Here is a 27,589-nt window from a genome sequence, read left to right on the forward strand (position 1 = left end):
TACGGCTTCCTGTTAATATACGGCCAATCTTCCACGTAGGCCCTTGTTTATTATTCCAAAGTTAAGTTAGAGTTTAGTTAATATTTTTATATTCTTACGTTCAGACCACAAGTGGTTGGTCTATGTATTCCGAAGTCCGGAAATTATTGTAAAGAGTGAAAAATAAATGGTTTCGTATACCCTTCCTGTGTATCTTGTCTACTTCCCACATTTATTGAACATAGCTTTAGTAAGTTCCCTGTTCCGAGTCAGGTTTTTGAATGTTCCCAAAGCAAGTAAGGCGGAACATTGAACCTGATAGGCTTACTTATTAAATCCTTCTATAGTGTTAGAAAATATGCTGTTCTAAAAATAATTATCCCAAATTGTAACTGTACTTATTTTTCTGCAAAGCACAGACTGCAAATAATGGTCATTTCCTATTTTGCAACTGATGGTTCTTAAATTTTAGTTTATTTGATTTTATATTTTGAATTTGTATTCTTGACGCAGTTAATATATTAATACGTTTCGCGTTAAAATGTGATGAATACGAAAACAGAAATCTCTTATTATACACTTATCAGCCGCATTTGCTTTATAAGGAAAATACAAAATTTAAATTTTTTGTGCATCAAAATGACATCAAACAAGATATGTATAACAATAAGAATCTATGTATTTCTAATTTGGAATAAAACAACTTTTTCCACATAAAAGTGGCGAGCATTTGAATTTTCAAGCATATAGGTACGCAGTGTTTATGGATAATAAGGAAAAAGACAGTGACAATATATCTAATAAAGTTTTCATTTGTTTCAGAGTCATCATCTAATAAATTGTTTTTTTGCTTCTGGATCTTAACCAGTATGGTGAAAACTGAGTTATCGTTTGAACAATATAAATTGTGTTGATTAGTTAATGGAAAATGAAGAATGTGAGGCTGGAGAGTTCACAGGTACTAACTTTCAACAATACCTAACTTTCATATCAATTTAAAGGAGTTTCTCAGTTACACAGTATCCTAAAGATAGAAAGATGCGAAATGTCTAAGCAGCACTTTCCTTAACCCTCATATTTAATCTCTTCTCGATTTTTTTCCTTTGGGGGCCTGACAAGAACATAGCGCCCACTCCAATACCTCAAGCATTGGACACTCTGAGAGAAAAAAACTAAGCAAGCTTGTGATGCTATACCATTAGAAACAACGCAATTAATATGTCACTCTGCTCTACGTTGTCGTCGAAGATGTGTTGCGGTGAAAGCAGGCCATTCTGAATATTTACATCCTTAAGACGCGCAAAACACCACCATAAAAAATTGTTTACTTATATGCTTTCATTATAGATGCTGTAAAAAGTGTGAGATAATTGATTGTTGTAAAGAATATATACATCATTTTAAGACGCATTGTATAGTGATGTGATTTTTTTCCAAATAGGACATATTATCAGTTTAACAAATTTTGTATCGTCTGCGTTTGGAAACAATGTGAGAAAAATTCCTTAGAACAATATCAATACCTGATTCATATTGTTATTTAAACTTTAAATAGTATTTCTTACATCGCATTTTTTTTTTCAATTATGAAAGTCAAAAATTCAAATGCTAATATCGCATACTCAAACCAATATTTATAATGGATTACTGTATAAGGTATTTCTCCCAGCTTCTTAGGATACCTTCGTGGTGTATTGGTTAGCACACTCGGCGCGTATTCGAGAAGTGCGTGTTTCGAGTCTCGGCGAGGGCATTGCTCATGTTTCACGTCTCCTGCTTCGAAATAACCTAATGTCTCTACAACTGCAGCACGGTTTATCGTTCGAATGTGCTACTCGCTATGTCGCTGTTGTTACTATTATTACTGTTAATTTTAGTTTCTGTGAAATTACAATATTTAGAGGATATTCTTCAATTACTTAATATTTTTTGGTCTTGTATTGTTAAAGATTTTATGATAAGCTAGACTTAGAAATTATTTATTTTGCTCAAAGGCACCATTTATCCTATAAAGGAATAATCTGGTAATGAGAGTAAGTAATGTAATCAATTTATTTTAAAACCTTTTAAAGGTATTTCTCCCGCTTTCCTAGCGTGCCTTCGTGGTGTAGTGGTTCTGCACGTTGGGCCGGTATTCAAGAGGTCCGTGGTTCGATTCCCGGCGAAGGCTTTTGCAATTAATCCTAATGTCACTACAGTGGCTCTCGAACGGAAAGGGTGTTGAATGATGATTCTCCTCACCCAGGATTTGGCGATTGGGTTCCCTAAAAGCCCCAGTCGCCCTTTAAAAAGAAGGGTATATAAGGTATTTCTTCCGCCTTCTTAGCGTGCCTTCGTGGTGTAGTGGCTCTGCACGCTGGGCCGGTATTCCCGGCGAAGGTGTTGTTAATTTTTCATCTTTTCTGCTTCCAAAAATATACCTAATGTCTCTACAAACCTTTGAGCATTTTGACCCTTAAAACAATAACGGAGTTTACCATAACTTCGTTTAGTTCCTAAAGTGGTATTAAGTGTTGTTTAACGCATTTTACAAGGCAGTTTTCCAGAGTTTCCTTCTAATAACTGCTAGTAAATGCTATATCAGTTCCTGCATCAGTTTTAACAGAATTTGAGAAATGATACGAGTATATTTGCAGAACCTAGAAAAGTGTTCCGAAAGTAATTGTGTAGATCTCTAAGATACCCTGAAGATCAATGCCTGTCAGAAACGGACCTGAAGGTTAATTCTCATGTAAAAATAATTGCTCTCTCCTGCCATAGATTCTACTGAATAGTACACTGGCACTTCAAACACTGACCTTTCTATATGCGGAAAGCAAGGTACACCGAAGCACTCTTAGAAAACTGCTAAATAACAGAAATGCTGAATATAAATTTCTGGAACCACAATCCACAAGCATTCAGCTGCTACCTGATTAAGGAATGACACTTGATACAGAAAGTATGCAAAGTGGAGAAGAAAATGTTACGCTGCGTAATAGAATAACAACTGAATAATACGCTAATGAATACTTAATATATAGTACCTTAGAATCTCTTTAGCGTAGAGGACTTGTGGTTTGGTTTATTTGATTACGGCAAAGCACTCGAGGGCTATCTGCCTTGAGTAATGCCTCCGGGGGGGACATTCAAAGGGAATCTGGCTCGTATATAATTTATACATGAGGAAAACCACTAAAACTTCCATGTAGACAGCCCGTTCGCCAGAATTCGAACCCTAGACCGAACTACCAGTGTTCAGCGACTTTACCGCTCACTGGCGCCGTAAGGGACTTATGAAGTAATACGATTTGATGCATGGGCATGAGAACTAATATTTCATGTGTTGCACATGAGCTTTTGTACATTTAGTACATATTAATTCTATATATTTTTATCCTTAGGAATTTATCAACATTATTATTAGCACCATCCTACATATAGTATTCGTTTCCTCCCATAATTAGCACTTTATGCCAAAACAAGAAGCAAATTTATTAATTTACTCACACATCTATGCATTAGCTGTACATACTTAATGCAATTAATATAACGCACTCTGCTGTGGAAAATCTGTTGTACTTTATTGTCTATTTGCATTACTGTACAACTTTGTTAACTCTCTTGTTTATCAGTGTTTTCTTTTGTGTATAACCTTAGTATGACAGTGTACAATTCAATATGTAATCTGCAGGCTATGTTTGTTTGCTGCCATATGAATAATGGAAAACAAATTGCAGACGTATGGTGCCTAAGATAATACGAAAGCAAGCCTACCAAGCAGTCGAGTGGTAAAACCGCTGAACAATGACATTCTCCCGTCGATTCCAGGCGAAAGAGCTGGCTGTATGGGCATTTTGATACTTTTCTCCATATCGCGTACTATACGACTCAATTTCCCTTAGAAAGTCCTCCACGAAGGCCAAATGCTTTGCCACAATAAACTAAACCAAACCAAACTAATACTAAAGAAGTTGAGTTTTGCTTGCCTACGGAGTGCTTACCCACTCGATGGTGGTGAACATGGAGCAAAACCGACTAACATATCGCAAACAGATGGGTACCATAATCTTCCGTCAGCAATCGACAGTATGTAGCACCTTTCATAGCATTCAAACCTGTGCATACTTTATTTTTTCCATCTAACCGACGTAATTTGAGCTTATATCAGCGCTATTTAAAACTTTGAAAGTAACTGGATTTGCAAGACGACTGATGATCCTTCTCCAATTTATGCAATTCTGGAAAACCCTATCACTGCGTCATATATTTCACAAAAAGAGTTTTTTAAGACTTTAAGGAACACCAGATCTCACATTTGGGATCCTTATCATCATCAACAGATATAGGATTATCCAAAAGGATTCACTCGATATCTTCTTAATGCATTCTGTAACTTATACCTTAATTTGGAATAAATGCGTTAATTGAAGAAGGAACTTTTCGAATTTTGAAATGTCACAAAAAATATGACATTATTGTCATTGTAGCTTCAAGTGCAACAGTTTTTGAGTAAATGCTGAATGTTATCATAATTCACGGTCAGTTTGTAGCGTCCTTAGGTTATTTTGAAGCAGGAAACATGATCTCTCGCTGGATTCGAGCCTAAACCTTTCGAATACGCGTCGAGTGTGCTACCGTTACACCACGAAGGCATGTTGGAAGGAGGGAGAATATACCTCATACACTCTCTCTTTTAAAGGGCGACTGAGTGACCCAAACGCCAAATTCTAGTGGTGACGAATTATTGCTCACCATCTTTTAGGTCGGGCGCCACAGCAAAGTCATTAGATTATATCGATGTTGGAGACGTGAAAAATGTGAAATGCCTTCGCAGGGACTCGAATCCTAGAGCTCTCCAATACGCGTCGAGTATGCTTCCAATTATATCATGAAGGCGTGCAGAAAAGAGGGAGAAAATATTTTATAAGTTTCAATGATGCTTCATAATAATTCATCTATTATTCAATAAATGTAGACGTATGTAGTACAGATAATTTCTGTAAATTTATCTTTTCCTTACGGAAATGCTTTCTTCGAGTTGGATTCATTTCACAATGAACTCGATGACTATACAACTGTTTCCCATTGTATCTTAAACAATGCGACTATTCTCTTTGCTGTACGTTAAAGTTACAGCATTCGAGTCTACGTTGGTCACAAACTTGCACATTCTGTCACTATCTCTTGAGTAGCAGCAATGATGTTATTGCTGTGGAGACTGTAATAATGAGTGGTGCAGTGGAGACTATACAACAAGATAACGAGAAGTAGATAGATTATTGTTTTGACATTTTTTGAGTACTTTATTTCTCATAAAAGGTTTTGTAAAGAAACTTTCATTCAGACTTCAGAAAAAGTCATTTCCAATCGGTTAAATAATTTTGAATAGCTTGTATGATAAAATATTATTCAAATATTTTATATATTTGAAATATTCTATATTCTTTTCAAATTCCGAAAAAATTACATGTTTCCATCATTAATGCTGCCTTTATTCTTACGATGTAACGAAAATAAGTATCTTATACATTACTATAAGGCAACAACCTCGTGTTTGATGTAGATTGGAGTCAAGATTTCGAAGGCAAACAAGTGCAGGTCCCTCTTCTGAAGCAAAGAAATGTGCAACAAAAAGAAAGCCAACGTTTGTATTTATACCCAAAAAAAAAAAAAAAAAAAGTAAACGGGAAGGTATCTATCTTCATCTGCCTCCAAATATAGTAATGAAAACTGAAAAATTAAGTTAACTGAATTTTTAAAGCGTTAGGAAGGAGTGAATTCGAATTAAGGTCATTAACTGAACAAGATAAATCTTTGTATTCACTTTCACAGACGTTGATACCTTCTTGTTCGCTTTTCTCCTTCTGGGTACCGTTGGCTTTCCTTTGCTCTTGGTGAAGAGAGACCTGTAGTAGTTAGCTCTCTAAACCGATACAGTCTTGATTAAAATCTAAGCCAAACACAAGATTGTTGCTTTGCTAATTTTGTGTTTTACTTTGGCGAATCCCCTTTTTTTATATATATTATCCATTTACTGGATTATAAAGAGATGACTATATGCTATATGAAATCTAGTAACTATAACAACAAATAGCATCTTGGAATAGTTTTCGTAGATCATCTGAGAACTAAGTTTTGCTACGATTAGCATGAATTTTAACAACGTAGTAATGAAAGAAACATACTGGTGTTCCTAAATTCTGATTTTAAAATAAAACAAATTAGGTTTTTTTGTTAGTTCGTCACAGCAGAGTCTTAACGAGATCTATTATTACTTTAAAGTCTTTTTTGTTTATTATTTCATTTATTTATTTAGTTCCTAATTTTTTATAAATCAATAAATTTCTTCATAAATACGTTTTGCTTTTAAATTAGCTTAAAAATGCACTTTTAAAGTTATTTAAGAAAGTAAAGTCTCTTTTACCTAAAAGATCGCTAATCATCCTTGCCTTAAAGGTTCCCTTAAAAGTAAACTTAAAGTTTTAAGGGAACTTTTAAGTTCTCTTAAAAGTTCAGCTATTAGTTTCTTTTGAAAAAATAGCGAAAAACGTTTTTCAAATCTCCTGTGTAATTCAGTTAACTTTCAATACGCTTTATATTACTTTTCCCAAAAGGAATTTGCTTATTATCTATCGTTCTTTGTTTGATAAAATCATCTGATTTCGTTTGCCACGTTTTTCATTTTCGAGTATAACTTATTAATATAGCTTCTAAAATATTTAAAGTAGGTTTTGAGATATTTAACATTCATATATTACTTCATTTGAAACTGTTCTTAATATTACAAAAAGCTGTATTCTAGAAACTTTCAGAGTGTTACTTTTTTATCCACGAGACCTAATTATCAATAAACTTACAATCTTGAAGATTTAAACGAAACGTATTTTCGTACATTTTTAACCACTCTTTAATCTTTCCTTTAATAAAATTGTCAAACTAATAGCATTTTTGATATAAAGACTATCAGGAAAGAAACAAGATGAAAATAAACACTTAGAAAGAATTGAAATTATTACTACAAGGAATCTAAAAGTTTAAGAATTTAGCAGTAATATGATTTGCTTCAACAACGTTTTAAGAAATATATACGTCAGTTTAACTCAAGAGAGATATTTTTAGCACGATAATGTTATTCAACACTTGTTCTTCGATGTTTGCTTTGAATACTAGCATTTAAAATTTAATGGCATAATTATCAAATTATTAACCTCTTTTTTTAGACTACTTTAATAACCAGTTAAATATCTAAAAACAGCATCCGGCAATGGGAATAATAAAATTACCTTGTAAACAATCTCATATAATTTCATATAAAACATCAGAGATTTATTTCTTTCGATTTAATTTAACTTGCATACCAAAGTTTGCTATTAATATATAATAAAAAATGTTATTAGATATTGAATATCAAATCACTTAAACCATAAAACCGTGAGGATAATTTATATTACTTATGTTAGCTCATTTTCTTCCATAAAGCTCATTATTAGTTTGGTAGAAATCTTAATTGATTACCCCCACACAAATGTTTTCAAGTAAACATTTTTAACATTTCGTATCTTAAGTAACATAAAAACTGTTGCTTTTACTAAATGGCAGATGATTTAAATCTCAATTATATAGTAATTTCTTATGCTCTTATAGTTCTTTGGAAGGAACACTTTTGGAGTAATTGTTCCCAAAAATCACTTAGTAGTGATGTAGTACTTTGTAATGGTGATGACAATGCAAAATAGTAACAAGTTTCTTTTTTTAAAATATATTTTCTAAATTTTGGTATTTAAATATATGAATGGTTTTTCAAATTTTACTTAATGAAATCAATGAGTATCTTTGTTAGAATATACTTGGTATTATTCTATAAATCAGTGTGATATACTGAAGTGCGTAATTATAAATTTTGAACAGATACGTAGTTCTGATATTTACAGGAAATTTTTTATCTTCTTAGACTAGATTTGCTATGTGATTAGTACTGCATAGATATAGATCGATATTACATTAGTACTTTTCTTACAAATGCCGAATTTGTAATCAAACTACGAAACGCTTTCGTTAATGAATGATTCATCAATAACGATGCTCTGCTTTGTATTGTTTTCATTATACATTTCACAATCAGTCTACTAAAACTCTATTTCACCCTTTTGTAGTAGTTGAAAAATCGTAAACTAGTTTTTCCAACAAAGTAATTCTGCTTGAAAAGTTCTACCGTACTTTGAAAATACAAAAAAAGTACCATTTTCTATCATTCAAATTAACTACAAGTAATGTCAGTTTAAGAAACAGAATAGTGTTCATTAAAATGAGTTCCTTAAATGAACGGTTTAGACTGGCATTAAAATGTTGACAAATTTGATTTGTCTATTATGCAATACCGTTACATTAAATTACGTTATTATAGACAAGCGCATGACCAAAAATATATTTCCAAATAGCCTGCGTTACCAAAGAACAAATGCTTTTAGTAAATATAACTTATAACTACAAAATCAAGAATGAATAAAATTAACATTTGAATAAAATTAAAGTGCGATTTGTCTTCATGCCATCTAAAATCTTGAGCAAAAATTTAAATGTACAACACATATAGAAAGCACTATAGTCAGAAACCTAAAATATTAATGAAAAGGAAGTAATTATTTGAATTCAGTGCGTATTAATAACCTACAATTTACATTTTCGTAATTTAAGAAGCATTTGAAACTCCGCACATATTTTCCAGACAAAAATTTATAACCTATTTGATAAGTATTATTAATTGGAAAAAAAATATGTTAGTATGCTCTGGGAAGACGTGAAGAACATAGTCACCTGACTTTGACTACTAAGTAAAAAATATTAACTATTCAGTTTTTATAAATAGTAATTTTTTCTTAAAAAAAGTACTCAGTATTAAGCAGAAAACATTTTACAGCAACATTTCACTTAATTCTCGTAAAATATTGAAAATAGCAATAAAAAAGGGAATAACAAAAAATATAAAAGCCATGAATTTGTTTTTATGAAATTTGAAAAGGAAAGAAAGCAATAAACAAATAAATTTAAGCTGTATATGAAAGATAAAAATGAAAGACAAAGCAGAATAATCAAAAATAAAAACTATTTTGTTATTGTTATTCAAATGTGTAATACGATGCTTAAAACAAAGAGACTAAAAGCAGGCATTGGGCAAACATTAGTTCTCGAAACTGCATCATTTTAACCATATTTAGTGATACTTATAGCCTTATAGAAACATTAAAAGAAATATTTGTGCAGTGAAAATTGCAACAAAATGTTCAAAGTAATTTTCAAAGTTCTTGAATCGCATGCTATAAATGAATTTAGATCATTATTGAAAAATATGATCGACATATTTCAGCAAACTTAAATTATCGTATTTCGAAAAATCTGTAAGAGAACAGTAAAAGTTTCTTAAAACTCCAATTTTAATAAATAATAAAAATTTTGTAATATGTACCGTGATGTAATATTTCCTGAGAGTTCATGCAGTAGAGAATTCTTGGTAAAAGGCACTAGAAAAAGATACCAACTGTAGGAAGAAAGAGCTGATAATCCTATTAAACTTAAGTAAGTAAACTTGGCTTCAAAACGGAAAGGTTCTACAAGCGTTAGGATCTAGTTCGCTTTTCAGAAATAGAAAATCATTTGTGACTCTATCAGATATTAAACTTTTTTAATGTTGCAAAAGAATGACGTTGCTCGGAAGAAATTCATTAAAAAATAACTCTACATTGACTTTATTTTAAAACAAATTATTACATCTTCTCAAAAAATGGTAAATAAAAGCTGAACCCGAAGAGTTTTATATTGAAAATTTTAAATGGTTTCTTGTTAATAACTCTTACAGTGATTAAAAGATCTCTTACCTGTTCCACTTGTTTTAATCCACGGACCGGTACACCCTCCGTACACAATTGTACCTCCAGCATGCTTGCATCCGGCTAATATCTCTCTCCAAGAAACCACGAGGAGGAGGAATGCGGTATGCAAAATAGAAAAGTCATAAATCCTCAAAGATGAAGTTGTGCGTGCGGCCGAGTTGAGTGGAGATGACTCGGATGAACGCAGCACGAGAGAAAAGTGAAAACGATCTGAAAAAAAGAAAAATAATAAAAAACAGAATCAAACATAAACGCGGGAAGCGGTGGCGGCCGCGTACCACGTGACGCAACGGTGTTGGTTGTGTCACGTTCCGGATGAGGAAATGAGTAGCGCCAGAGAAGGACGAAAGTTTTGCTTTGCTGATTTTGAGGGACTCAATTCGAGTTTATACGTGACAGTGAAACAGCGGGATGAAGATTCAATCAACAAGGGAGTCACTGTTCGCGTAATGCACAAAGAAATCCATCCATCCCTTGTTTACAAACGAAGAGATATTCAACAGCTACAGCTGTGAGAACAGAGAATAAAAGTTCCTGATTTTATTTGATTATTATAAATAAGAAGGCCTGGAAAATAACTCATTGCATTATTCTAAAAGTTTACCACAAAAGTGTATAAATTCGCACGGAAGTTGCTAAATATTACCAAGTATCCTGCTTCAAAGAAGCAAAACTGAATATATCATTATATAAATCCCCTTGCTATGTTTTGAAGGATAGATAAGTTCTACATCTAGTATAGTAACTTTCAAATAAGAAAATCTTTCTTACTAATTAAAAATTAAAGTTTGAAAATTAAGGAACTTCTCTTACAAAAAACTAACTGAATATTTTTCTACTGGGAAAGGATACACAAGCAATCTGTCGTTTTTCTGAACTCCACCTCTCAAATAAAAAAATTATGTTAATAACTCTGTCTTTCCACCACCACAAAGAAACGAGGCCTGTTATTATGCTTAGGCTGTTAGTGGGTGCCCTCTAGAAGAGAAAATATAATATCTGTGCACTATGTCAGAGCCTCGGGTAGACAAGCGACGTAATTTTAACAATTGGTGTTATGTTTCATGGTATATAAGTCTATTTAAGAAAATGCATTGAGCCCTGTGTTATTACAAGTGAACAGTATATCACAAGCTTGAAAATTGCACTGAATCATGGGATTACTTCAGTTTCATAGAATCACATACTGGGAAAGATTTATAGAAACTTTTTACAGAATATATGCGAGTATCAAAATGATAATTCACAGAAATATTTACGTACTATTTACAAATAACAACGGGACAACGGGAGGAAAAACATGCGAGATACAGATTAAATGTTAATGGAAGACTGAGTAATGCACTTCGCAACAAAAAGTTCTGAGTTAGGAGTAATCTGCTGTGCAAAACGGCTAAATATTATTAGAACTAGCGATTATTTATGAAACTACCTTGACAGCTTTGTTTAGACTTTTTTCAGTGGTCAGTTTTTCAGTTTTCTTTCCAGTGGTGAAATCCTCCAGGTCTAAAGATTATTTCCAGAGGGTTCTGAGAGATGGATATTCTGTGTTATGGAGCATTCGTATGAGTAATATATCAAATTGCCCTCTTTACCAAGGGAGCACTGGTTCGAATCTCCAAGGCTAAACCTGTTTGGATAGAATGGTGTACAGTTGGGTCAGCATATAGCTTTCTGAATTTAGAGCTGACGAAACTAGTGTAAAATAGTCATGATTGATATGCCCTGTTATGTCTGCACCCCATCACCTTTGCCAGTTGTCACTCGCATTTTTTTTTTTTTTTTTTTGTTTTCCTTTAGTATTGATTCCGGGTTGGGAATACGTCCCATAACGAGGAATGTGTGCGTTGCTGCAACTTTTGCCAACACGTCTGCCTTCTTATTTCCCTCGTATCCTAGGTGTACTTTGATCCACTACAAGGAGATGAGACCATTGCCACTGAAGGCAAGTTTTCTGAGCATACACCAATTCCCCTTTAGTGACGCTGCCACTTTAGCTTCAATATTAGACATGCTGTCTGTGTGTTCAATTGTTCTAAAGTTTTACCGAGAGCCCACTTTATTTCCACCACATTTTGAAAATTGCAAATAATTCTATCTAAAAGACAGAATTAAGGTTTCTCAATCTGCTTGACCATTTCAAAATATATCCCCCCCCCCCCATCTTCGCGTAGAAAGCACTAACTGTACCGTTCTCAGTTTCCCAGCCGTCGGTACACATTTCACGTTTTGCTGCCCTTTCTGCTATATCACTTATAAAAGCTTCATAATTATATCGTGAAGAATGGGTTTTATGCCGATGGTACTATCTTCTTGTAGTCAATGTTCAGGTAGATGACATAGTGTTTGATGATATCTACTCTTAATCTTAAGACTTTTGCCGCTATGTACTGTATAGATATAGTGATTTGCGTCCCTCAAGAATGAATGTCGCATTTGTCGGCGCTGTCCTGTATACTCTGGTGATTATGAAAGATATCCACTTTTGCAGGCTGAAACTTTTTCTGACTTTATGAGCATTTAATGTAGTACACCAAGCTGATGCTTCATAGCAGACTGTTGGTACTGTCACTGTGTGCTACCACATTTTCAGGAGTGTTGAGGAGATGCCGCAAATTTGTTTTTGTCGGCTGGAGCAGATTGTTATACTGCCGAGTTGTTTCATCTTTCAGGTATTCTATATGCGGGATCCAACTGAATTTATCATCTAAAATAACTCCAAGCTATTTTAACGTGTTACTTATCTCGACTAAGTGACCCTCTGTTGTGAAACTTAAAGTTCTGTGTGACAGATAGCTGCAAATTAATCGAATAGCATCATCAGTAACTCCCAGGTGGTCCAATGAGAGTAGTATATTTAGCCGCCAAAGGACATCAAAGGTCCCATTAATGTCAAGCGATAACCCCGCTGTGTACTTACCCCTTGTAAAATTGCTGCTGTGATTGCTTTATGGTTATACCGTGCATGATCCATTGAAAGTCCTTCTTTAAAATCAAACTGAAAGTTTTTTGGAATAGGATTATTTAAGTGAGTTGAAATTATCCCCTTCACAGCAGCGATTGAGGAAGGAGATTACGAGCTTAACATTTCTATCATTATGCTATTGTCGAATCCATCTGGTCCTGGAGCGTTATTTCTATTCAACGTTTTTATGAGAATGGCCGAGAGAGAAAATGATTTGCTTTTGAATCTACCTAAGCTGGGTGTAATGTTTCTTGCTTGCTCCCTAATTACTGTATGACGAGATGTATCCATATCTATGATATCTCTTGATAATAGATTCTCAATAATAATTCTCACTGTTGCGGTGGTGCTAAGGGCTTAAGAGTAATATCTTGTATCAAAGGCGGTGCTTCTGTAGATTACATTATTCGTCATTTTAAAAGCTGCACCAAATTTTGCTGTTGCATTAGGGCAGAAGGTCCGCTAGGCCTATTTCATTGCATCTAGTGTTATTATACACTATTATTATACACCAGAAAACAGGGGCTCCGTTGCCTTGCAGTCTAGCAGACTGCCTTACACGGATTAAAGCCTCTGCCTCCGGAAGCTATCTACTACCTGCTCCACCACAACCGGGGTGGGTGGCAGGTCAGACGGCAATTACTGAGTCTTAAAACAAAGATATACACGGGCAAACAAGGCCAGTGTGCAACAGAGGTTTCAATACATAGTCTGGATTTACAATTTTTTCTTCTAATACATACGTCATACATTTATCACAAAAACTTATACCTGACATAAACTAATACCTCTTCACTTTTGAGAAGTATGCAACGGTGCTCTCGTAGTTCGTAGTTCTTAATCACAACTGGCCTGATAGCGAAACTTGAGTGAATTAAGCTTTTTCTTGTGGATGCGAAATTCCTCTGTCCACCAGCTAGGGTGATTTTTAACTGGAGCCTTTTTCAATTTGTGAGCTGAATGCTGTGATGCTTTCTATGAGTTTCTTCAACTTCATCAAGCGAAGCTAGAGTATGACTTGCAGATGTCTATAGAGTAAGACTGTCTTTTGCTTCTTTAAGGTGTTTCTGAAGCTTGAAATATTCTCTGTATTTATTCCCAATTCTGCTTTTATAATATTTAACTGTGCTACGATTGATTGTGAAAGAAACGCATTTATGACCGCTCACTGAATCTGCATCGAGGACTTCTCAGCTGCCCCCATTATTTGTCAAGTCTCTAAAAATGAACGTTACATCTGGGCAGTGTTTGCTCGTGATGTGTCGAATGTTGGCAAGGAGTATCTTGAATTGGTAAAACCTAGTCTATTGACACAAATTAGAGAAGTTATGAGCACCTAACATCTTCAATCGGGCTTCCTTTTGCGTTTCCATCTACTCCAACTATATCCCTATGTCCCTCACTGATTTTTGGATGCTGTAAGCATATAAGGGCTTCTTCCATATCATATGTCAGTGTCAAATAGAAAGAGCTGAGTTTTGTGGATGCTTTTTGGCCTTCTAGAACTAGTGTTACTGAATAAGCACAGAAGTGTAGAAGAAGATGTGGCCCAGCATAATTTATCCTAGCTTTGTTGTTATCGGAGGAAAATGTTTTTATATTATCGTTGGATTTAGTTCTTTACATATAATTACTAAAACTATTTCATTCAATTTTAATCGACTAAAGACTCCTACCAGCCTCCTGTGTATACGACTGTTCAAGGAGGGCAGCCACTAAAAGCACTTCTAGAAAAATCTCTTTGTTAGGATCTCTAAAACACAGATTTGGCACGATGTCATAGTTCTAGTTCTCCTTAAGCCATTTTCACAACTCTAGTGTAAATTAACACATACTTAAAAACTGTACAAAAGGATACATGAAATAATGATAATTGGAATCCAACAATTTTCTCATCTAGGGATCAAAGATTGCGCAGATTATGGAATTTTGAGGATTATAAGTGCTAACTTCTCCCTTTCTAATTTTTATGACTGTCATAACACATTCGTAACTTAAAAGTTTTAGAGGCAATAGATATTTTTTGGAAGCAGGCAAGATGAAAAATGAGCAATCGCCTTCGCCGGGAATCGAGCCACGGACCTCTGGAATACCGGCCCAGAGTGCAAAACCACTACACCACGAAGGCACGCTAGGAAGACGGGAGAAATACCTTATAAAGTTACTTAAAATTTATAGAATATGTAACTATTAATATTTAAATTCAAATGTGCAAACAAAATAATGACATTAGAAGACAAAACAGCAGAGAAAACGGAAATAAATGATAACGAATTATTAAATCCTTTAGGCTTTGGAAAAATTGGCATAATTTCTAGCGAAATTATTTTCGAAGTAATTAAACAGAAGTAAGGAAATTCGTAATTAAATACACTGTTCCCCAAAATCCCTGCATTAATGTTTCTCTGTTCTTTACTTAATATTCCTTCTTAATTGCGCTCTTGCGTTAATTCCGCCATTACGTCGCTTGAATGTGCAGCTGGATTATTAACACTACAAGCTGATAACAAAAAGGCTATAGTTGAAAGTTTGCATTTATTAATGCTAATAGCTCATTATTTATTACCAGGTAACAGAAAAATCTTGACAAATTCAATTTTTAATAATATATTTATTCGAAGTCGAAAGAAACAGGCTTTCTCGTCGCACAAAATGTAAATAAAGTAATAATGGAGTATATAAGTTTGAACTCAGCATCTGAAAGGCTGCGGGCAAATAAATTCTTTACACACGTTTAACAACGTAAATTCACATCTAAAATTCTTTATGCATGCTAACAACGTAAATTCCGAACTAAAATTCTTTACGCATGCTAACAACGTAAATTCAGAATTAAAATTCTTTACGCATGCTAATAGCGTAAATTCAGAACTAAAATTCTTTAAGTGCGCTGGCAACATACACTCAGAACTCATTTTAAAAGATAGGGAAATATGCATACAAAAGAATAAAATTATCTAAAACGAAACATTTGCAGAGATTCACGATCCTTGTTTGTTATAAAACAAGTGCTCTGATGCAAAAATGCTAAGCAATTCAATAATTCTAAGAACAATAATACTGTAAACTATGGATTTATGAATGTATCTTTAAATAATCTCTCCAGATGAGTAAAAAGACATGAACAGCTCATTGAAATTAATAATAATAACGCACAACAAAATAAATAGCTGTAAATAATTTGAGGAAAACGCGGATAGTAGGCAAATCACTCTCAATGCACGAGAAGTATAATGAATTACCGATATCTCTCCCGCCCACGAATAAACTCTAGAAGCAAATCAGCTAGCTTTCTTTGAACCCACTCTCTTAGTTAGTTATGAAACTATTCATAACTAACTAGCAATTTACTGATGGTTTAGCTGTCAGTGTTTATATGATACTGCCAGGCTTTCTCAAAGCTTTCGAAAATTTTGCTTCTAGAGCTCTGAAAATGTATTTTCTCGAAATTTCCAGAAAGTCCTTAAAGTCCACAGAAAGTTTTTTAAAATCTTAAAAATACTAAACTACGTACTTATCCTCTCTTACTCTATACAATATTGTGTATCATTTTTCAAAACATTTAAAAAACAATATCTTATTAGGGCAAAAGGAGCTATTTGTCTTGGAAAGGGATTTTTCAGCGTATCACTTAAACACTTAAGGGCTACCGCCCCTTTGGACTAGTAATCATTTGCATTATTTTCTGAAAACATAAAGCTGTTGTTAAAAACTATTATGAAAGTTATAGTATTATGATTTAATGCAGTTACTTTTGTTAAATATAAAAACGCACAAATAGTTAATTTGAATTGTTTATAGAAGCGACATTTACCTTTTACCCTAGATTTAAAAAAAAAAAAAAAAAAAAAAAAAAACAACTAAGTACAATTCTAGCTCTTTTTGCGTTATAAAATTTTGTCTTTTCTTGAGCCAAGCTAATGTAGATTGATAGTTTCGGATTAATCTCATTTATGTTATGTAATTGAGACTCTAGTGTAATTTGAAACATCAGTTTCAAAGTATCTTCTGCAACAAGATTGTCTAGTCTTTTTCTAAGAAAGTTCACTTCGTATACAACTTGACGGCTACCAGATGTCCTACCAAACAATGAAATAAACTGAAGGGTTGTTTTCCTGTAGCTGGATGAGAATATGAAAGAACAAATTTTTTATAAAACATTAACAAATAATGTTACACGAAAACTCTCTTCATATCAAATGTGAAAGTCAAAAGTGCTTTATGTTGCTCTAAAATCCGAAAATCCTTTTGTAAATTCACTACTGTGTTTTTTAGTCACATCTGAATGTTTTAGTTTATTTTCTAACATTATGTTAAGTTAGGATATTGGGTGTGGCACAGAACAGGAAGTTGGTTTTCCCCATGTGTAACGTGTATACGAGCCAGTTTCCTTTATAAAGTCCTCCAAGAAGGCATCCCTTCCCTTAGGCAGATAGCCCTCGAGGCTTTGCCATAATCACACATACACACACAGAACAGGAAGGATGCCAGAAAGGGGGAGAATGCCTTCCTAAGTAAAACTAGTTCACATTCACTTTACATATCAGTGAAACTAACTAGGCAGTTAGTCTCTTTCATCTGAATTCGAACCGGGTCGAAAAACCAGTATTCAGAGATTTTAATCACTCTTCAGTTAGTAGGGTATTTTTTAAGACAATCATGCTGTTGTAGTAGGAAAAAGGAAAACTTTATTCATATTCAGTTGTTTTGAAACACTTACGATGCAATTTTAAATTCTGTATGAAAAGATGGACGTGTTCTTACAGTTTTCCCGACAAAAACAAATTGTAACAAAATGTTCATTGCAAAGAACAATTAATTAAGTTGAAATTATGTGACAGAAAATGGCTGAAAAGAAGCTTAATTTCGACATCACATAACTGAAGAGAAAGCAACAAAAACATTTCCATAATTAAGCATATTAAATATACTAATAATTTAGGTAGCAGTAATCATGTAACTAATGCATATTAATTAAAGATAATAAACCCTAAATTTGTATCCATCTTCACAGCATACTAATAAAATGTTCAGTTTTTAATTACGTATTGCTTGAAATGCAATAATTAAAGTAAATTTAAAAAAATATATCTGACAGGAATGACATTTTAACATGTGGTGAAAGGACGGGAAAGGAGCAATAAAATTTGTGCCTTGATGTGTCTGTAATTCAATGCACTTCAAAACGTTTTAAATAGCCGTTGTTTAGCTAATCAAAAAGACGTTGCGAAATTTTTAGAATTCTTCTGGAATGGTGTAAAACGTCTACATGCATCAGTAATTTTTAATTTCTTTGTATCAAATCTTTGTTAGACTTCTTTGTTAGTCTAATCAACTAAACCTTCATGGTTGATCGAAACTATTTCATAGTTTGTAAACTTGAGACAAATTATTCGGTTTATTTTTCTCAAAGCGAGTTCACATTTTTTATTTCTAATTTAAAGAATTATTGCGAAGTATATTCTTTGACAATAATCCAATTTCTTTTTTATGGTAATTATTAATGTTCCATTGTGTTTCGAAATATGTTACTCTGATGGCTTAAATTTCAAAAATTAAAACAGTAAATGTTTTCTTCCTTCAATTTTATGAATGTAATCCATAATGAAAGCCATCAACTGCCGTAGGTTTCCCAAATGTAAATTTAAATTTATTAAATTGGCAATTTTTAAATACATCTATTCTTGTCAAAATTTAAAGAAGTAATAATGATCAGCTTATAGAGCTAAACTGGGAAATTTCAGCCGTTGAGGATAATGCATTCAGAAACTTATAAGGAATGTTTTTTGTGCTTGCTGTAGAAGTGTAGCTTGTAAAACGGGAGACATAGAACCAGTAGAACGGGAGATATAGAACCAGTAGAATGGGAGAAATAGAACTGTCTCCCCTTTTTTTCCCGCAATGCTCATCTGAATTAATTTGATATTTCTTGAAAATTATATACAACTATGTACAGTGCTGTTTTACTTCTCGTACCATTTACATTTAAAAAAGAAGATAAAAAAGAGACAAATTAAGAGCTAGCTGAAATTTACATAACTTGAAATGTAGAAATAAATTATCCGAATTACTAGAGTTCCGAATAAGTACAATGTTTACAACTCTAGTTCTAAGTATATTATAAGTATCTCAAATACATCGTCCTACATAGTTATTTGGTTATAGAAATTTACGTGGTTTTAATTACTCAGCTTTAAAAACTTATTACTCGTTTTTACATTAAGTATTGTTTTTATTATAATTAGCAGATATTAAAAAATTTATAGAATAAGCCCGGCTTCAAATTTTCGGCGCCCTAGATGTTCAGTACAGTTGGCTACCTATATAAATTAAAGATATTAATAGATCCAATAAATAAATAAATAAATAATATTACTGACTGGCCACTTGTGAGAATAATGTTTTGGGTGTCTTCTGAAATTGACGCCCCTATATGGCTGCCTGCTCGGGGCCCACCCTGTGTTCGGAATAACGATAAATTTTTTATATTTTCTTGCCCACAGATTTTTTTAAACTGTTATTAGATAAAATAATATCCTTTGAGGAAGGAGGCGTTTCATGTTATAAAAAACTTGATTTCCACAATTTGAGTCGTTTGACCAAAAGTCATTGTTAAACATACAAAAGGTCAGAAACAAAATCAAGTAAATTTTGTCGAATGCTTCCATAACTAGTTGATGATCGTTTAAATACGAGTGTATTGATAAAACACGTTTTGATATACATGTAATCGAATTTTAAAGCTGATTTTCTTTTCAGTTTTTTCATAAGTAGGTTTGTAACTTTTAATTATTAATAATTTCTTAAAATCATTTATACTTTTTAAAATCATTTTCAAAATTGTAAGTTAGAGAAAAATGAATTAAATACTTTTACTTTATTTTCTGTTTATTTATTAAGCTAATGAAAATTATTTAAATTTTATGCTAAGCAAAAATTGCGTACATAGAAAACAGTTTTTTATAAGTGCAGCATGGAACTAGAAGCAATGAAACTAATGCAATTTAAAATAAGAATTTTCTCTGAATTGAAGAATTTAGAAATTCAATAGACTTCTACATTCTTATAACCTAGATCCTTTTTTCTGTGATATTTTGTTAAATTAAAAGAAAAGATGTATTTTTAGTTTTTGAACTGTATTTGTTAATACTATTTGTTTGGATATATTAAACTATTTGTTTTGGTTATATTAAAGCAAGGTTAGGAATGAAATCAGTCTATGTAATTTGTTTCTTAATTAAATTTATTTAAAAAGATCTCATCTTTGTTTCAAGAATAGCGCACCAAAATTTTGTAAAAGGTGTAATTACTTTTTTAAATTATGAAAGGTCTTAAATCCCTGTTCCATCAAGCTCCTTTAGAAATCTATCATTATACTTCTATGCACATTCCTAAAATAGGCAATAAAAGAAGTTGTTTCTGATATGTGACCTCCGAAATAGTTATCTGCGTTAGAATCTAGAAATAAATGTAAAGACTGCCGTGCGGCAGCTATATTTTTAATTATTATTTCTGTAGAATTTTGCTTTTAAGTTTCCTGATGTGTATTTCTCACGTAGGAATTCTCATACTTAAAACGAGAAGAATTTGTATTCACTGACAGGAAAACATCTGTTTCATATTTTTAAGCTAATGTAATTACTTTTTTATTCCCCTTTTTGTGTTACAGGCGAGAACTTATGGATAACCGAAGTTGTTATAGAAGAACATTTATTGAAATTCGAACTTATGTTAGGGATAGCTAATTTAATGATAAATAATAGGTTAGTACTTGTTGGTACGTTTTATATAATTAATTGATTACGTTTTGTTTCATTAAATATTAAGTATTAATTTTACATTTTATTCGGAAACTATTCTTACAGAAAAACCTTAACTACGTGCATAAGGATCTTAAGTTTTACTAACGTTTAATTTATTTTAAACCTTTACTGTCCTCTCTTATTTTCCACTTCAGGACTTCCCGAGAAACAAATTACAAGCAAATTGTGCTTGCAACTCAAGTATTTAAGTTGTGACTTTTTAGCCGCCCAGTCGGTATAATGGTTAAGGAGGCCTGACTACGATATCGAAGGGCCTGGGTTCGAATCCCGGAGAAGGCATGGTTGTAACTGTCCGTCCCTTCATAGAAGACGATGGTGTCCCTCCTATTAGAATCCTCCATAATAAAGAGAGCACCACATCTGGCCTTGTATAAATTAATGGACTGTGTTACACTGTAACTGTTCACAATCTGCCATAGGAAAAAAAAAAGTTGTGGCTTTTAGCCGAGAGAGTGAGCCTTCTCGCCACTTTCATTCATGCTTTCAGTCAGTTGTTATCCGCTTTTAAGGCCAGAGGTTTAGTCCTCTTGATATTGAAGACGTATTGTAGTTTTCCTGCACTTTGCGTACTACGTATGTAAAAATATAAAAGGCCAATCTTAGTGTAACTAGTATGTGTAAAGTATTCGAGTTTAGCTCTTATTTAACTTTAGTTAGCTTGTAGTTCTTATTTTCTTACGTTCATACCACAAGTGGCTGTCTTTGTATCCCGAAGTGCTTGAGCACCTGTGAATCGTGAAAAATAAAAGGATAGTTAAACACTCCTTTTTTCCTGACATCTCTTCTACAGTTTAAAAGAACATAGTTTAGGTAAACTCACTGTTCTACTCAGGACACTTACATGTTTCCAAAACAAATAAGAAGGAATAGTAGTCCTGATATGTGGAGATGAAAAAAGTGTTTATCCAATGCATTACTTTAAAGATTAATCAATTTCAAATACAGCAAACGCTTGGCGAGCGTGGATCTGAGGGAAGCAATTTCGCATATACATTCTATCTTAATCGTTTCCATTTAATCTGTCCAGCTGTAGAATTTTACTCATACGAGGTTCAATAGTCATTCATCAACATTAAATATTTGCTGACATCAACTCTGGTCAGAAGTTATCAACAATTAAACGTTTTCTGTCGATTGAAAATGAAGCCGAAGAAATTATATAAATTGCAGAAGAAGCTGGCAGTGAAGGTTTTCCAAACATGGAAGAACCAGAAATTAAAAAACATACTCAAAGAATAATGAATGGATAACTGGACGATCCAATAAATCAGCAGACAATGAAAGTAGTGACAGTGAAGAAAGATATAAAGCAGTTTTAACTTATCAGAAGCTAAATACATTTTTCAAAAAAGCACAGGAACTGCCAGATTTTGCAATATAGATTAACCCAGATGAAGAAAGAAGAGGACACTTTATGAGAGGCATTGAAAAACTCGACGCTTGTTTTTAGCGAAACTTTCAAAAGTTACATCCCGAGAAACAAATTACAAGCGTTTTAAAATAATAATTGTATTACGTACTTATTATGCGATAATAAAATCTTTACAATTAAAATTTTTTAGACCAAAGGGGAGTCACACCAAAAGGGCTATTAATCTCAAAACGGCATTTTGCGTTGGTTCATTTCTGAAACTGTAGCCACCAAATATTATCGCCATGTGTAACATTTAAAGAGACTAAATAATAAAGAATCTGCATGAATGCATGAAGTTTCTCGCATTGTGAAAAAACAAAGGTACCTAGAGCCATCAGATTCTGAATAACGTACTCCTTTAACCAAACATGGGCACTTGGAAGGCCTAATTTTGAACACTGAATTTGTTTTTTCATCTATTTCAAATTTTGTAAAACTTTAACGAATTTTTTATTAACAAACTCAACGATTTCAAAGCGAGCAACGACAACACCGTACGGGGGGGGAGAATTTCTCTCCAACTCGCGAGACTGTGTATCGGAAATTCTAAAGATGTGCTGTTTTTAAATATTTTGTGATATTGCTGTTGAATTGAATTTTATGTGGCTTAAATGCGAAGAACATGATATTTAATAAATAAAGGTAAAACGTTAAAGAAAAGCTCCTTTGGGCGTAATATAAAATCTGAAAGTTTTCAGATTTTTAGTCCAAAGGGGCAATTTGCCATGGAGGACTAATAATTCCATTTTGGCATTTTGCGTTGGTTTAGTTTAAATGTCCGTTCACTTTTCAAATTGCTGTCACCAAATATTATCGCCCTGTGTTATATTTAAAGAAATTAAAGAATGAAGAATCTCCATAAATGTATATATGTTTCTTGCATTGGGATAAAACAACGGTACCTAGAGCCATAAAATTTTGAATAACGTAATCTTCTTCCGAATATGGTCTCTGGAAGCCCAAATTTGGAATCTGAAATTTTTTTTATTATCCATTTCTTATTTTGTAACACTTGAAGGAATTTTTTATTAACAAACTCAATGATTTCAAAGCGAACAATGTACGGGAAAGAAAAATAATAATAATAATATCTCCAGTGCGCGAGACTGTGTATCGGAAAATCTAAAGATATGCTTATTTTAAAATTATTTTGCGATATTTCTGTGGAATTTATTAATTTAATGGCTTAAGTGCAAAGAACATGATATTTAATAAATAAAGATAATACACAAAACGTTAAAGAAACGCCCCTTTGGGCGTAATGTAAAATCCGAAAGCTTTCAGATTTTTTTTCTTTTAATTACAACAATATTTAGTTTTGTTTATATTATAGATACTTTCTTAATCTGAATTCTAACACATTTTTTTCAATGGAAAGTTAATTTTGCGGAATGCAGTTTTGCCGTACGTGCTATGTTGTAAGAACATGACCAAGGATTTCGATAAGGATTTAAGACAAGAATTTATTTCTAGTAGCCTGAATGCAAAACAACATAAAAATTGCCTTTTTTTAATTTGAATTATTTATAAACGAGAAGAAATCTCCATAAACTACAATACATATTATATTTTCCCATTTCTGGGGTTTCTTCCTGTCAATTATATTTATTATCTACCAACTCAGCTACATCTAATAAAACTATGCTAACTATTACATATTAAGTAACTTTTGTGTACAAATAAAATTAAAATCATATTTTGATACAATTTTAATACAACTATTATGTGCTTAGTTATCCATCCTTAATTAACTAACACAGACATAATAAGAAGGCTTCTGAATCAGTTCTCCATGCTCATCATTGCTACAAAGGCGTAATAGCACATTTTATGTACACTGGGGAAAAAAAAAAAAAAAAAAAAAAAGAACACGTCTATATTTCCCGTTCTACTGGGCCAATTGACGAAATTCAACATGTGTTTTTCATGTCTCGAAAGCGCAACTTAGTATATATATTAGATTTATATATAGCATTATTCTAACATAGGTATTTTGACACAAAATCGGACTTTTTCTGGAACGACATGCCAATTTTTTTTCCACATTTCGATTATACCTCTCAAATTACACCTAAATTTTATATTTTGTAAAATTTGGGGCGAAATTTCCGGAGAAATTCAAAAATTTATCTTGGCGCATTTTTTTTCAATTTGTGCCAAGAATAATTCACTTGGCTAACTTCTTAATTCATGGCAATCTATTTTCCTTTCCCTTTCTACATTGTGCACGAGGGGGAGGGGAGTCCCGTTGTTCCTACTTTCAAATAATTTTAACCAAGTGCCTAATACACATTTGATGTTTTACCGCATTCAACAAATATGACAAATTTCAAAACGCGCCAACATATAAATTCACGTATATCTTCGGAAATTTTGAACAAAAAACTCTATTTTTGCAGGTATGCTTAGAAATACATCTACTTTAAGATGATGGTAAAAATTGTCTAGGTTTGTTCAAAATTGTTTTCGAAAAATTTATAAAAATTATTTTAAAATACAGATTTTGAAAATAAATCATAAAAAATTTGCCAATTTTATTGGGAATGAACCTAAATTTCGAAATGTGAAAGGAAGAATCAAATAAGTTTAATAAAAAAAGAGAGAGATTAAATATGTACCAAATTCAGTTCACATTGAGGAGCTAAAATTTTCAGAGCTAATTTTTTAGAAACTGCTCTTGCGATTTTTACGAAACTTGACAGTTTGGCATAATTTCAGTCGTAGAATCAAAATATTGAATAAATTCGGCATGTCATTGCAAGAAAAGTCCGATTTTGTGTCAAAATACCTGTATATTAGAGCAATGCTATATGTAAATCTAATACATATCCTAAGCTCCGCTTTCGAGACATGAAAAACGCAAGTTGAATTTCGTCAAACGGCTCAGTAAAACGGGAGGTATAGAACTGTCTTCCCCCCCCTCCGCAGTGTACATTAACACTTCTAAAATTTGTCAATGATAATGAGGTTACTCGGGGAAAATCTTTCATTTTATTTAAAAAACAGTGTTTTTAGTAGCATATTTAAAACAATGGGGAAAATATGCAGCAAACAGTGAAAACGAATTGCATGAAATAGCAAACTAACAGAACAGCTAAAAGAGATAGAACTGAACTACGTTAAAGGTAAAACTGACGTTTTTTGTTTTTTCTCGATTAAAAATATATTTAAATAAAATTAACATCCGGATGAATTGCGGCCAGAAGTTTAATATATTATTAATATATCATTAATATATTATTAATATATCCCTTTAATATATTATTAATATATCATTAATATGTATTTAATCATTTATCATAGCTAATTGCTTATTTTGCAGCCCAGACGGTATAGTTGTTAGGCGAGCCTACTGCGGTACCTAAGGGTCCAGGTTCGAATCCCAGAGAGGGCATAGATGTTGGTAACTGTTTAATGTCTTTGTGGTATGGGGCCACTCTAAATATATGGTGAGGCAAAAGTCCTCTCGTGTGAATTGGTGGTAGGGGAGAAGGATGGGAGACCTTCGGACCAACCCCTGGGATGGTCTTCATCAAAATTGGGGTGGAAATAGAAGTCCAACCTCTTTGAGGCTATGGCAACCATTCTTTCATTAAATTCATGTAGAACTACAACATCAATTGCTTATTTTAATAAGTAATTCTCAGAAGATGCTCAGTAGCACAACTGAATCAAAGACTCTTCTTCTTTAGTTCAGCGCCTCCATCAACATTCACAACAGCAGAGAAGAATACCCTGTTGATATGTCATGAGATTCCACGTTAAAATGTAAAGTTGTATAACCTTTTTTACTCTATTTACAGTTACTTATTATAATACAGCAGCCTCCAGAAGCATAACCTCTAAATTTCAAGCTGCGATCTAGTGAAATAAAAGAATATATTAAAATGGGATGAGAGGAAATGTCAAAAGTATTCTGAAACTGAGCTTATGAGTGTTTCTGTTCCCCAAATATCTTTCAAAGCTTGGATTCCTCATCTCATCGTCCTTATTGTGAAGAACCTTTTCAGCAGTGGCCGTGATTAAACCTAAATACAAGTTCAGAGCTAATATCCAGAAAAATGATATAATTTCCTCCCTCCCTTCTGCATGCCTTCGTGGTGTAACGGTTAAAACACTCGGCGCGTGTTCGAGAGGTCCAAGTTCGAGTCCCGGCGACGGCATTGCTAAATTTTCGCTTTCTGCTTCACAAATCCAAATGATTCTACACAGCAGTCCGAACTAAAATGGTGGTGGATGAGGATTCTTCACCACCAGGATTTGGCGATTGGGTCCCCTAATCTCCAGTCGCCTTTTAAAGGGGAGTATATAAGATATTTTATTCCTATTTACAGCACGCCTTCATGGTATAACGGTTAGCACGCTCGCGTGTATTCGAGGAGTCCAAGCTTGAGCCCCGGCGAGGGCATTGCTCATTTTTCCTGCCTCCTGCTTCAGAATAACCTAATGACTCTACACCGTTTTCAAACTTAATACCTTATTTGTAAATCTGTTAGTGAAATAACAAACTGACTCTTCTCGCATACTTTCTGGCTTAATATAAAATTCAATTGAAACATAGGTTAATCATTTTTAACAACAGATTTTTACATAAAAATCTAATTCATTTCCCTTTTTGTTTGAAAATTTTTAAAGTTTCAGACATCAGAGAATAAAACATATAGCGTATTCCTAGATCTGAGATTTAAGCATTTTCTGAAAGGAGCAAAACTAACTTCACCTAAAAGAAGAGGTAAGTCAAAGTTTATTGGAATAAAATGCAGTAAATTTTCGGGAAAATATCACATTAGAATTCTAAAAAGGAGTCTTTCTGAACAAAGCTAGGAAGCTGAAGGTCTTTGATGTTTTCAATCAAAAATTTTACTTTGTGCTTATATATACATAAAATGCTTACCGTTTCACAGGTTATTAGTTTTTCAACAACCCTGTAACAGAATGGAGGACTGAATGAAACAACAGGAAACTGAATCTTTCGAAATATTCCATTAACGTTTCTATGTTAAACAAAAGGTAAATGACGCCCAAATGTTTAAATTTTCACACAACGGTGAGTTGAAACAGTCGCAGAATTTCTGGGCTGGGTCAGTGGATCAACAGAGTTCCTGCTCGTGGAACGAACGCTATGGCGGAAATCCTAAAGAAATTTTTTCTCCTGTGCTCGGAAATCAAAATTCAACTTAACTTCAGTCGAAAAACATGTGAATTTTCTAGTAAAGGTCTAATACATCTAAGGTGATCGTATTTTTCTGTTGCCATTCCGATACACTGAAGAAATCTAAAATTCTTTTCTTTAATTTTATTTAATACGATTAATTTAACAATTTTTATTCTATTAATATTCTAAAATGCAAAATAAAATAACAGGTTTCTGTTATTTCGACCGAATATACTTCGTGCTTTTGCTTTCATCAGATTTGACTAAATTTATTCCTAGTACGATTTAACAAAATTGCATTGTGTAAAGTAAATGCAAATATAATTCAATTTCTTAGTTTTTAAATTTAAAGGAAATATTATTCCTCGCAAAATGAGAGGAAGT

The 27,589-nt window shown here is 33.0% G+C and overlaps 1 protein-coding gene across 1 annotated transcript in view; it reads right to left on the reverse strand.

Moving 5' to 3' along the window:
• LOC118182780 (uncharacterized) overlaps positions 1-10,071 on the reverse strand; it is an 84,726-nt gene extending 74,655 nt beyond the window's left edge. Inside the window, exon 1 of the mRNA XM_035352166.2 lies at positions 9,834-10,071. The gene's annotated coding sequence lies outside the window, so the exon portion shown is untranslated. The remainder of the gene's footprint in view (positions 1-9,833) is intronic.
• Positions 10,072-27,589: the final 17,518 nt, after the last annotated feature.

The sequence above is a fragment of the Stegodyphus dumicola genome, chromosome 9 (assembly GCF_044657685.1).
Source record: "Stegodyphus dumicola isolate Sdum_Otavi_A_Nest chromosome 9, ASM4465768v1".
Taxonomy (NCBI): domain Eukaryota; kingdom Metazoa; phylum Arthropoda; class Arachnida; order Araneae; family Eresidae; genus Stegodyphus; species Stegodyphus dumicola.